The sequence below is a fragment of the Aegilops tauschii genome, chromosome 3 (assembly GCF_002575655.3).
Source record: "Aegilops tauschii subsp. strangulata cultivar AL8/78 chromosome 3, Aet v6.0, whole genome shotgun sequence".
Taxonomy (NCBI): Eukaryota; Viridiplantae; Streptophyta; class Magnoliopsida; order Poales; family Poaceae; genus Aegilops; species Aegilops tauschii.
The window spans coordinates 3829049-3843056 of NC_053037.3; the positions used below are offsets into that span (position 1 = coordinate 3829049).

General features: G+C 47.3%; 1 long non-coding RNA gene across 1 annotated transcript; it reads left to right on the forward strand.

The window, feature by feature from the left end:
* Positions 1-12122: 12122 nt before the first annotated feature.
* LOC120976332 (uncharacterized) lies at positions 12123-12744 on the forward strand. The gene is made up of 2 exons (XR_005771586.2): positions 12123-12285; positions 12391-12744. It is a non-coding gene; the product is annotated as an uncharacterized lncRNA (long non-coding RNA).
* Positions 12745-14008: the final 1264 nt, after the last annotated feature.

Genomic DNA, 14008 nt, shown 5'->3' on the forward strand with positions numbered 1-14008 from the left:
CGCATTCTTCCGTTTGTAAGAACATTGGGAGCTTCAATCGAAAAAACAATTGGTTTTGCGCATCCTAGAACATAGCAACATGCAATGGGCCACAAGGGTGATTCTTCCAGTGCCCCCGGTAAAAAGGAATATAGCTTATTGGTGCCTATACTAACCTCAGTAAAAATGAGTGTAGCTTATTGGTGCCTATATTAACCTCACAAAAAGTTCAGATACAAAAGGATGGCCAATGCTTGGTGTGAATGCAGGCTTGTCGATGAGGATGGCACATAACCTCAAAAATTTTGGGGCACCTATATCATGAGCTATTAGGAGATAGAGGGATTGATCTAGATTTAGAAGGGAAAAAAGAAAAGGCCTAACTAGCCAGCCCACTAAGGTTGCTGCCTGTCAGCTAAAAGTGGGAAGTTAATCAACCATACAACGTTAGTCCCGATCCCGAAGGGCGAAGGTGCTCAGTCCAACTCTTCTCACTTAGTTTCTCCCCATTAGCCATTTCAATGTGCTCTATAACATTGCTTCCAAAGTTAAAGATAACCTTTTTAAGTGAATCGTGCTTGTGATAACTTCTGGGGAACAACCAACCTTCATTCCTGGCCGGTTAATCACCACCAATATTATTACAGCATATGAGTGCTCACCGTCAGAGCTAATAAAGCCGTCGGTAGGGTATCCGAACTAGGCGACTTGGCAGGATGGCAACTTGAGCAAGGGTTTACCTAGGTTTGAGCTCTCCGTAGGAGATAATATATACCCTACGCCTTGCTTGTGTTTACTGCGTTGGAGTGTGTATACAGTATAGGTAAAGTACCGAGATATTGTATGTGATCTACGACGAAACTGACCCGGCTTATATAACATACCGGGAGTCCTAGGGTTTACGTAACTAGGTCGGCTATGTCGGTGGAGGCAGAGTCCTCCACGGCTCGGATTGTACTCCAAGTCTTTCGGAATCTTCATGTAATCCGCCATGGGCCACCCAAAGTGGCCCAGAGAAACATCCTAGGTTGGAAACCAACATGTCAAGGACCCCCTTGGCCAGGACACCGACACTCACATTTTATGAAGCACAAAAAGGGGGTAAAACATAACCATCGTGCACTTAAGACACGATGAAAACTTGATCCATCGCATCCATCAACATACTAGATAAGCAAGCATTCATCAAATTTGGTTTACCGCAATTGATGCGTCCCTACGCCGTGGACCCACTCGCTTGGTCACTCTTTCAATGAGAAACACAAAGTTGGTGATCTAAGGTGCCTATTGTGCATAAGCAGCAAGCTGGTAACCCAAGGTAGGTGATATGGATTGTACTCAATCCTCAGTTCATCAACCTGCGGTAGCTGAAATCTTTTGACGGGGTCGTTTTTTTATAAAGAGTGTATTTTATTAACTCATAGTGAAGCATAAAGGGAATACAAACACACAATGATGCGCACTGCCAATGTGAACACACACGCACAAAAGACCACCTTGACAAGGAGCAAGGTCATAGAAGACCAAAGCTATGCCTAGGCAGTGAAAGAAAAAAAGAAAAAAAAACCGAAGTGATCGAAACAACGATTGACAATATGCAATGACGACCATCAGGACCAATTATCCCTTGACAACACAAGGACTACGTGAAAGCCTCTTCAAAAGCAATGTCTTGAGGAAGAAAACGACGCACACACGCCGACATTGCCAGATCCAACCATTGAAGGCTAGATCGTGGGTTTTCACCCTGAAGATGAAGTCTGAGAAAACCCCGAGCAATGCCGTCAACAAGGCAACGATGCAAAAACACCGTCATTGTTAGGTATAACCAAGTAGGGTCAGATCTAAGGGTTTCACCACGGAGCTCAAGACAAGGTGCTCGAGATGCACCAACCAATCAAAGTAATTCTATGTTTTCTCCTCCACTTGCCATGATCCCAATAGCAGCTTGGACGGACGGTCCTAGATGGCACAAAAAAGACATTGAACTACGGAAGCTCATCGTCGCACACACGGCAAAATCTTTGACGAGAGAGAGAGAGATCTTGAGCATCTCCAAAACTGGTAGCCGATGGTTGATTTGCATCAGACCGCACCACCACGCATCACCACTAGCTCCGCCGTCCTTGCCTCAGGCAGTTGATCATCCCAAGGGGGGACTGTTGGAAATATGCCCTAGAGGCAATAATAAAATGGTTATTATTATATTTCCTTGTTCATGATAATTGTCTATTGTTCATGCTATAATTGTGTTATCCGGAAATCGTAATACATGTGTGAATACATAGACCACAACATGTCCCTAGTGAGCCTCTAGTTGACTAGCTCGTTGATCAACAGATAGTCATGGTTTCCTGACTACGGACATTGGATGTCATTGATAACGGGATCACATCATTAGGAGAATGATGTGATGGACAAGACCCAATCCTAAGCATAGCACAAGATCGTGTAGTTCGTTTGCTAGAGCTTTTCCAAATGTCAAGTATCATTTCCTTAGACCATGAGATTGTGCAACTCCCGGATACCATAGGAGTGCTTTGGGTGTGCCAAACGTCACAACGTAACTGGGTGGCTATAAAGGTGCACTACGGGTATCTCCGAAAGTGTCTGTTGGGTTGGCACGAATCGAGACTGGGATTTGTCACTCCGTATGACGGAGATGTATCTCTGGGCCCACTCGATAATGCATCATCATAATGAGCTCAATGTGACCAAGTGTTTGGCCACGGGATCATGCATTACGGTACGAGTAAAGTGACTTGCCGGTAACGAGATTGAACAAGGTATTGGGATACCGACGATCGAATCTCGGGCAAGTAGTGTACCGATTGACAAAGGGAATTGTATACGGGATTGATTGAATCCTCGACATCGTGGTTCATCCGATGAGATCATCGTGGAACATGTGGGAGCCAACATGGGTATCCAGATCCCGTTGTTGGTTATTGACCGGAGAGTCGTCTCGGTCATGTCTGCATGTCTCCCGAACCCGTAGGGTCTACACACTTAAGGTTCGGTGACGCTAGGGTTGTAGAGATACTAGTATGCGGTAACCCGAAAGTTTTTGGAGTCCCGGATGAGATCCCGGACGTCACGAGGAGTTCCGGAATGGTCCAGAGGTGAAGAATTATATATAGGAAGTCCAGTTTCGGCCACCAGGAAAGTTTCGGGGGTCACCGGTATTGTACCGGGACCACTGGAAGGGTCCCGGGGGTCCACCGGGTGGGGGCACCTATCCCGGAGGGCCCCATGGGCTGAAGTGGGGAAGGGAACCAGCCCCTGGTGGGCTGGTGCGCCCCCCTTGGGCCTCCCCTGCGCCTAGGGTTGGAAACGCTAGGGGTGGGGGGCGCCCCACTTGACTTGGGGGGCAAGTTCCCCCCCTTGGCCGCCGCCCCCCTTGAGACGGGATCTCAGGGGGCCGGCGCCCCCCTGGACCCCTATATAAAGAGGGGGGATGGAGGGCAGCAGCACGGAAGTCCCTGGCGCCTCCCTCTCCCTGCCGTGACACCTCTCCCTCTCGCTGAGCTTGGCGAAGCCCTGCCGAGATCCCCGCTACTTCCACCACCACGCCGTCGTGCTACTGGATCTCCATCAACCTCTCCTTCCCCCTTGATGGATCAAGAAGGAGGAGACGTCTTCCCCAACCGTATGTGTGTTGAACGCGGAGGTGCCGTCCGTTCGGCGCTAGGATCATCGGTGATTTGGATCACGACGAGTACGACTCCATCAAGACCGTTCTCTTGAACGCTTCGGCTCGCGATCTACAAGGGTATGTAGATGCACTCCTCTCTCTCGTTGCTAGATGACTCCATAGATTGATCTTGGTGATGCGTAGAAAATTTTAAATTTCTGCTACGATCCCCAACAGTGGCATCATGAGCTAGGTCTATGCATAGTTTCTATGCACGAGTAGAACACAAACTTGTTGTGAGCGTAGATGTTGTCAATTTTCTTGCCACTACTAGTCTTATCTTGTTTCGGCGGCATCGTGGGATGAAGCAGCCCGGACCGACCTTACACGTACGCTTACGTGAGACAGGTTCCACCGACTGACATGCACTAGTTGCATAAGGTGGCTAGCGGGTGTCTGTCTCTCCCACTTTAGTCGGGACGGATTCGATGAAAAGGGTCCGTATGAAGGGTAAATAGAAATTGGCATATCATGTTGTGGTTTTGGCGTAGGTAAGAAACGTTCTTGCTAAGAAACCTATAGCAGCCACGTAAAAACTTGCAACAACAATTAGAGGACGTCTAACTTGTTTTTGCAGCATATGCCTTGTGATGTGATATGGCCAAAAGGATGTGATGAATGAAATATATGTGATGTATGAGATTGATCATGTTCTTGGAATAGGAATCACGACTTGCATGTCGATGAGTATGACAACCGGCAGGAGCCATAGGAGTTGTCTTTATTTTTGTATGACCTGCGTGTCATTGAACAACACCATGTAAATTACTTTACTTTATTGCTAAACACGTTAGCCATAGAAGTAGAAGTAATCATTGTTGTGACAACTTCATGAAGACACGATGATGGAGATCATGATGATGGAGATCATGGTGTCATGCCGGTGACGAAGATGATCATGGCGCCCCGAAGATGGAGAACAAAAGGAGCAAAATGATATTGGCCATATCTTGTCACTATTTGATTGCATGTGATGTTTATCATGTTTTACATCTTATTTGCTTAGTACGACGGTAGCTTAAATAAGATGATCCCTCGCAATAATTTCAAGAAAGTGTTCCCCCTAACTGTGCACTGTTGCGAAGGTTCGTTGTTTTGAAGCACCACGTGATGATCGGGTGTGATAGATTCTAACGTTCGAATACAACGGGTGTAAGCCAGATTTACACACGCAATACACTTAGGTTGACTTGACGAGCCCAGCATGTACAGACATGGCCTCGGAACACGGAAGACCGAAAGGTCGAGCATGAGTCGTATAGACAATACGATCAACATGAAGATGTTCACCGATGTTGACTAGTCCGTCTCACGTGATGATCGGACACGGCCTAGTTGACTCGGATCATGCTTCACTTAGATGACTAGAGGGATGTCTATCTGAGTGGGAGTTCATTGAATAATTTGATTAAATGAACTTAATTATCATGAACTTAGTCTAAAATCTTTACAACATGTCTTGTAGATCAAATGGCCCATGCTAATGTTGCCCTCAACTTCAACGCGTTCCTAGAGAAAACCAAGCTGAAAGATGATGGCAGCAACTATAAGGACTGGGTCCGGAACCTGAGGATCATCCTCATAGCTGCCAAGAAAGATTATGTCTTAGAAGCACCGCTAGGTGATGCACCCATTCCAGAGAACCAAGACGTTATGAACGCTTGGCAGCAGCGTGCTGATGATTACTCCCTCGTTCAGTGCGGCATGCTTTACAGCTTAGAACCGGGGCTCCAAAAGCGTTTTGAGCAACACGGAGCATATGAGATGTTCGAAGAGCTGAAAATGGTTTTCCAAGCTCATGCCCGGGTCGAGGGATATGAAGTCTCCGACAAGTTCTTCAGTTGTAAGATGGAGGAAAATAGTTTTGTCAGTGAACACATACTCAAAATGTCTGGGTTACACAACCGTTTGACTCAGCTGGGAGTTAATCTCCCGGATGACGCGGTCATTGACAGAATCCTTCAGTCGCTTCCACCGAGCTACAAGAGCTTTGTGATGAACTTCAATATGCAGGGGATGGAAAAGACCATTCTCGAGGTATATTCAATGCTGAAATCAGCGGAGGTGGAGATCAAAAAGGAACATCAAGTGTTGATGGTGAATAAAACCACTAAGTTCAAGAAAGGCAAGGGTAAGAAGAACTTCAAGAAGGACGTCAAGGGAGTTGCCGCGCCCGGTAAGCCAGTTGCCGGGAAGAAGCCAAAGAATGGACCCAAGCCTGAGACTGAGTGCTTTTATTACAAGGGAAGTGGTCACTGGAAGCGGAACTGCCCCAAGTACTTAGCGGACAAGAAGGCCGGCAACACCAAAGGTATATGTGATATACATGTTGTTGATGTGTACCTTACCAGCACTCGTAGTAGCTCCTGGGTATTTGATACAAGTGCGGTTGCTCATATTTGTAACTGAAAGCAGGAGCTGCGGAATAAACGGAGACTGGCAAAGGACGAGGTGACGATGCGCGTCGGGAATGGTTCCAAGGTCGATGTGATCGCCGTCGGCACGCTTCCTCTACATTTACCTACGGGATTAGTTTTATACCTCAATAATTGTTATTTAGTGCCAGCTTTGAGCATGAACATTGTATCAGGATCTCGTTTAATTCGAGATGGCTACTCATTTAAATCCGAGAATAATGGTTGTTCTATTTATATGAGAGATATGTTTTATGGTCATGCCCCGCTGGTTAATGGTTTATTCTTAATGAATCTCGAACGTAGTGTTACACATATTCATAGTGTGAATACCAAAAGATGTAAGGTTGATAATGATAGTCCCACATACTTGTGGCACTGCCGTCTTGGTCACATTTGTGTCAAACGCATGAAGAAGCTCCATGCAGATGGACTTTTGGAGTCTCTTGATTACGAATCATTTGACACGTGCGAACCATGCCTCTTGGGTAAGATGACCAAGACTCCGTTCTCCGGAACAATGGAGCGAGCAACCAACTTATTGGAAATCATACTTACTGATGTGGGCGGTCCAATGAGTGTTGAGGCTCGCGGTGGCTATCGTTATGTTCTCACTCTCACTGATGACTTGAGTAGATATGGCTATGTCTACCTAATGAAACAAAAGTCTGAGACCTTTGAAAAGTTCAAGGAATTTCAGAGTGAGGTTGAGAATCAACGTGACAGGAAAATAAAGTTCTTACGATCAGATCGTGGAGGGGAATATTTGAGTCACGAATTTGGCACACACTTTAGGAAATGTGAAATAGTTTCACAACTCACGCCGCCTGGAACACCTCAGCGAAATGGTGTGTCCGAACGTCGTAATCGCACTCTATTGGATATGGTGCGATCTATGATGTCTCTTACTGATCTACCGCTCTCATTTTGGGGCTATGCTTTAGAGACTACCGCATTCACTTTAAATAGGGCTCTGTCGAAATTCGTTGAGACGACACCGTATGAATTATGGTTTGGGAAGAAACCTAAGCTGTCGTTTCTAAAAGTTTGGGGATGCGATGCTTATGTCAATAAACTTCAACCTGAAAAGCTCGAATCCAAGTCGGAAAAATGCGTCTTCATAAGATACCCTAAGGAAACCATTGGGTATACCTTCTACCTCAGATCCGAAGGCAAGATCTTTGTTGCCAAGAACGGGTCCTTTCTGGAGAAAGAGTTTCTCTCGAAAGAAGTAAGTGGGAGGAAAGTGGAACTTGATGAAGTACTACCTCTTGAACCGGAAAGTAGCGCAGCTCAGGAAGATGTTCCTATGGTGCCTGCACCGACTAGAGAGGAAGTTAATGATGATGATGATCAAGGTACTTCGTATCAAGCTCCTACTGAACTTCGTAGGTCCACAAGGACACGTTCCGCGCCAGAGTGGTACGGCAACCCTGTCTTGGAAATCATGTTGTTAGACAACGGTGAACCTTCGAACTATGAAGAAGCAATGGCGGGCCCAGATTCCGACAAATGGCTAGAAGCCATGAAATCCGAGATAGGATCCATGCATGAAAACGAAGTATGGACTTTGACTGACTTGCCCGATGATCGGCGAGCCATAGAAAATAAATGGATCTTTAAAAAGAAGACGGACGCGGATGGTAATGTGACCATCTATAAGGCTCGACTTGTCGCTAAGGGTTATCGACAAGTTCAAGGGGTTGACTACGATGAGACTTTCTCACCCGTAGCGAAACTAAAGTCCGTCCGAACCATGTTAGTAATTGCCGCATTCTATGATTATGAGATATGGCAAATGGACGTCAAAACGGCATTCCTTAACGGCTTTCTTAAGGAAGAATTGTATATGATGCAGCCGGAAGGTTTTGTCGATCCTAAGAATGCTAACAAGGTATGCAAGCTCCAGCGCTCCATCTATGGGCTGGTGCAAGCATCTCGGAGTTGGAACATTCGATTTGATGAGATGATCAAAGCGTTTGGGTTTACACGGACTTATGGAGAAGCCTGTGTTTATAAGAAAGTGAGTGGGAGCTCTGTAGCATTTCTCATATTATATGTGGATGACATACTATTGATGGGAAATGATATAGAATTCTTGGAAAGTATAAAGGCCTACTTGAATAAGTGTTTTTCAATGAAGGACCTTGGAGAAGCTGCTTATATATTAGGCATCAAGATCTATAGAGATAGATCCAGACGCCTCATTGGTCTTTCACAAAGTACGTACCTTGACAAGATATTGAAGAAGTTCAATATGGATCAGTCCAAGAAGGGGTTCTTGCCTGTATTGCAAGGTGTGCAATTGAGTACGGCTCAATGCCCGACCACGGCAGAAGATAGAAAAAAGATGAGTGTCATCCCCTATGCCTCGGCCATAGGGTCTATTATGTATGCCATGCTGTGTACCAGACCTGATGTAAACCTTGCCGTAAGTTTGGTAGGAAGGTACCAAAGTAATCCTGGCATGGAACACTGGACATCGGTCAAGAATATCCTGAAGTACCTGAAGAGGACTAAGGATATGTTTCTCGTTTATTGAGGTGACGAAGAGCTCGTCGTAAAGGGTTACGTCGATGCTAGCTTCGACACAGATCTGGATGACTCTAAGTCACAAACCGGATACGTGTATATTTTGAATGGTGGGGCAGTAAGCTGGTGCATTTGCAAGCAAAGCGTTGTGGCGGGATCTACATGTGAAGCGGAATACATGGCGGCCTCAGAGGCAGCACAAGAAGCAATCTTGGTGAAGGAGTTCATTACCGACCTAGGAGTTATTCCCAATACATCGGGCCCGACGACTCTCTTCTGTGACAACACTGGAGCTATTGCCCTTGCCAAGGAGCCCAGGTTTCACAGGAAGACCAGGCATATCAAGCGTCGCTTCAACTCCATTCATGAAAGTGTTCAAAATGGAGACATAGATATTTGTAAAGTACATACGGACCTGAATGTAGTAGATCCGTTGACTAAACCTCTCCCTAGAGCAAAACATGATCAACACCAGAACTCTATGGGTGTTCGATTCATCACAATGTAACTAGATTATTGACTCTAGTGCAAGTGGGAGACTGTTGGAAATATGCCCTAGAGGCAATAATAAAATGGTTATTATTATATTTCCTTGTTCATGATAATTGTCTATTGTTCATGCTATAATTGTGTTATCCGGAAATCATAATACATGTGTGAATACATAGACCACAACATGTCCCTAGTGAGCCTCTAGTTGACTAGCTCGTTGATCAACAGATAGTCATGGTTTCCTGACTATGGACATTGGATGTCATTGATAACGGGATCACATCATTAGGAGAATGATGTGATGGACAAGACCCAATCCTAAGCATAGCACAAGATCGTGTAGTTCGTTTGCTAGAGCTTTTCCAAATGTCAAGTATCATTTCCTTAGACCATGAGATTGTGCAACTCCCGGATACCATAGGAGTGCTTTGGGTGTGCCAAACGTCACAACGTAACTGGGTGGCTATAAAGGTGCACTACGGGCATCTCCGAAAGTGTCTGTTGGGTTGGCATGAATCGAGACTGGGATTTGTCACTCCGTATGACGGAGAGGTATCTCTGGGGCCCACTCGGTAATGCATCATCGTAATGAGCTCAATGTGACCAAGTGTTTGGTCACGGGATCATGCATTACGGTACGAGTAAAGTGACATGCCGGTAACGAGATTGAACAAGGTATTGGGATACCGACGATCGAATCTCAGGCAAGTAACGTACCGATTGACAAAGGGAATTGTATACGGGATTGATTGAATCCTCGACATCGTGGTTCATCCGATGAGATCATCGTGGAACATGTGGGAGCCAACATGGGTATCCAGATCCTGCTGTTGGTTATTGACCGGAGAGTCGTCTCGGTCATGTCTGCATGTCTCCCGCACCCGTAGGGTATACACACTTAAGGTTCGGTGACGCTAGGGTTGTAGAAATACTAGTATGCGGTAACCCGAAAGTTGTTCGGAGTCCCGGATGAGATCCCGGACGTCACGAGGAGTTCCGGAATGGTCCGGAGGTGAAGAATTATATATGGGAAGTCCACTTTCGGCCACCGGGAAAGTTTCCGGGGTCACCGGTATTGTACCGGGACCACCGGAAGGGTCCCGGGGGTCCACCGGGTGGAGCCACCTATCCCGGAGGGCCCCATGGGCTGAAGTGGGGAAGGGAACCAGCCCCTGGTGGGCTGTGGCGCCCCCCTTGGGCCTCCCCTGCGCCGAGGGTTGGAAACCCTAGGGGTGGGGGGCGCCCCACTTGACTTGGGGGGCAAGTCCCCCCCTTGGCCGCCGCCCCCCTGGTGATGGGATCTCAGGGGGCCGGCGCCCCCCTGGACCCCTATATAAAGAGGGGGGGGGAGGGAGGGCAGCGGCACCCCAAGTCCCTGGCGCCTCCCTCTCCCTCTCGCTGAGCTTGGCGAAGCCCTGCCGAGATCCCCGCTACTTCCACCACCACGCCGTCGTGCTGCTGGATCTCCATCAACCTCTCCTTCCCCCTTGCTGGATCAAGAAGGAGGAGACGTCTTCCCCAACCGTACGTTTGTTGAACGCGGAGGTGCCGTCCGTTCGGCGCTAGGATCATCGGTGATTTGGATCACGACGAGTACGACTCCATCAACCCCGTTCTCTTGAACGCTTCCGCTCGCGATCTACAAGGGTATGTAGATGCACTCCTCTCTCTCGTTGCTAGATGACTCCATAGATTGATCTTGGTGATGCGTAGAAAATTTTAAATTTCTGCTACGATCCCCAAGAGGGACACGACCACCACCGTGCATCGACCATAGCCGCCTGACTACCGCCGTCCAGCCGATGTCGTGTCGATGAGGGTGGTGCCAGCTAGCTAGCCACCCGCGTAGGACACTGCCAAACGGCGTGCCGGCTCGATCCATGGTGCACCCGGACCCCCGACTAGAAAGGAGAGCACTTGAATATGGCCATGGGTGTCACCTTGCTACAACCGCTGCCGTTCTCTAGGCGGCAAGGATGACGGCTGCGGCATCTGCCACGGTATTTGGAGGTAATGATGATCAAATTGAGATTCTATGCTCACTAGGGTCCAACTATTATGAGTACCACTGGTTGGGGCGTCATCTTCTGGCGCCGCTTGCGAGGAAGATGTGCACACGTTTTTATTAAAAAAAGATAGATGAAGCCCTCGCCTCCATCTAGAAAAATATTAAAAAAATCCTCACCTTCATATAGAAAAAGAAGTGAAAAAGAAAAGAAAAAAAATTATCAATGCAACCTACCAGCGAGCGTCACTTTGCGTAGCCCTTCATGTAAAAAAATATGTAGGTTCATCACCTTCATCTAAAAAGAAAAAAATATTTTAAAAAAATTCCTCAACTCCATCTAAAAATAATATCCCAAAAGCTTTTTCACCATGGCCAATCAGTTCGCGCCACATGGCATATCTGGTTGACTGCCTTTCACGTGACCCTTAGTGGGTTTAATAGTCTCTTCATCTTTCCTGGCTGTTTTCAATGGTGGCAAGCTTGGGGTGTTCAAAGCTTCCGTTCCGTTATCAGCCACGGAGATCAAATCTCTGCATGCTTGTTTTCGTTGGTAGGAGAGGGATTTTCGTGCATGCTAGCCTTGCCGGCTCAGCTGGTGAACCACTCGCTCTTTGTTAACGGCAGCCTGTTGTTTTTTCAAAAGCCAGCGGTGATACAACGAATTTGGATTCCCACTCTCTTATTGCCGGGATTACTACTTGTTGTTGCTGGATTGTAATATGCGCAATTGTACCACGAGAGAGTGATCATTCCAAAGCTATGCTGCAGCTGGTAACATGTACCTACTTCCTCCGTCTCACAATATAAAATCATTTTTTAAGTTATATTATGTGTTAGCTGTCACGCGGTTTCTTAATAAGTCTTACAGATGTGGAAAAGTCCATCTCGTTGACGGCGTGCAGTCGCCGTTGGCGAGCTCCATGCCGGAGCATGCGTTCATACATACATCAGTGGTTATACACACTAGTTGCTGGAAATTAAACTATACGTCTATATATACACACATATACAAGCATGCATCCACATGCAGTCGTTCCCAGAACGATCCAAGTTAACACCAAAGATGTTGAAGCCGGCGGCATCATCTTCCTCGTCGGTCCTGTGCTGGGCTGTCATCGCCGCTGCACTGATCATGTGTGCGGCCAACGTTGAGCTTGTCCATGGAGGTAATTAACCCCGCAAAAAAATTAACCACCAGATGATCTCCATATCTTCACTGAACTCTGTTGTGATCGATCGATGTGCCGACCGATATTCCTATTTGTGTGCAGGTGGAAGGCCAGTGCCGAGACCTCCGGCTCCGGTAGGGCATGTGGCTCCCAAGGAGCACTGCCCTGACTGCAGCGACAACCCACCACCGTCGCCCCCGCTTCCTCCTACTCCTCCGGCAGCCACAGCGGACGTACCTCCTGCTGCCAGCCATATGTAATGTATGCTTGCCGTGCTTCCGCGTTGCACAGCAGGCCGCTGTAGACATTTCAAGGTTTACTTCAGTCCGTTTGACTTATCCCAGTGGTACTAGTTCTTTTTCTTTTTGAGGCGACACTGGTACTAGTTGTATCGCATGGATATGTTTGTTTGTTCGGTTTTGCTATGTCTCAATCGACGATTCTATTGAGTGTAAATTAGTCCAGGAAGAACACAAATTAGTCGTCGTCTATAAAGCTATGCTGAATGTGTAGATTGGTCACGTACCTATTAAACCCTGCAAATTGCCAAATTGTGCGCCCGCCACCATTCTATCATGGTTGCTGTTAACTGGGCGCATATACTGGTCAATCATTAAGACAACATGTGAGCGTGAGGCTATATTTTTCTAACACAATACAGACGTAAAAAGTAAGGGTCATACATATATGAACACACGCACACACACTCTATCCCTGTGAGCAACTCATGCTTCTAGGTTGTTGTGAAAACCATTTTGCAACTATCCTCCTTCCATTAAATTGTCTTTATCGGGCTTCTTTCTGAGTAATGGAGCCGGGGAGCTACTCCCTGTTGATCTAAAAAAATTAAACTGTCTTTCCTCATGTCTCAGATACCTGTTGTCGTCGGCCATGGACTGAGGAAGAACCCTAAGATGACGCGCCGGCTGTCCGACTTGGCCGAGGCAGAAAAATAACAGAGTGGTAATGATGGCGAACTGAAGGTTTGGATGGAGGTCGGCAAGTTGTTCTCGTCGTGGCCAAGATGCCACTAATTTACATGACTACTTTGCCACTATTCGTTGCCGTCAAGCTGGACTTCCCAATGTGCGCATTGTTGACCCATGGCCAGGGGAGACTTTGACTGTTAATCAACTAGAGAATACTTGCATCTACACAATCAAAGTCTCCAAGACCAGCAAGAGAGCCTAACAACCCTCGGGATAGTCCAGTACTACTAGTACTGTTCCCAAACCATATAACAATGCATGTACGTAGTGAGAAGCTGGACATGATCATGGTCATGGGGCGTTATTCTTGTCTGTCATGTCAACCCGAGTAAATTGCAAAAAACCACCACAATTGCGTCGCTTGTTGCGAAAAACCACCGTTTTCATAAAAGTTTGCAGAAACCACCGTTTTTCAGTAATTTTGTTGCACAAAGCACTAACTGGTCGATTGACCGCGTTTTGACAGAAAACCTGACGGGTCGGGCCCAGCCGTCAGGCCACGTGGCATGGGGCAGACGGCGCGCGCCCGACGACCGTTAGCGGCGCTCTCTTGACCTGGTTCGACCGGACCAGCTCGTGCCCGCCTCTTCCTCTCTTCCCCCCCCCCCTCTTCCTCTCCCTCGTGACCTAGTTCATCTTCCCTGACGATGCCACCGCCGTTGCCAGCTGAAATCAGTTGCCGGCAGCCACCGCAGCCATGGTGTCGTGGAATGACGGCGAGACGAGCTCGG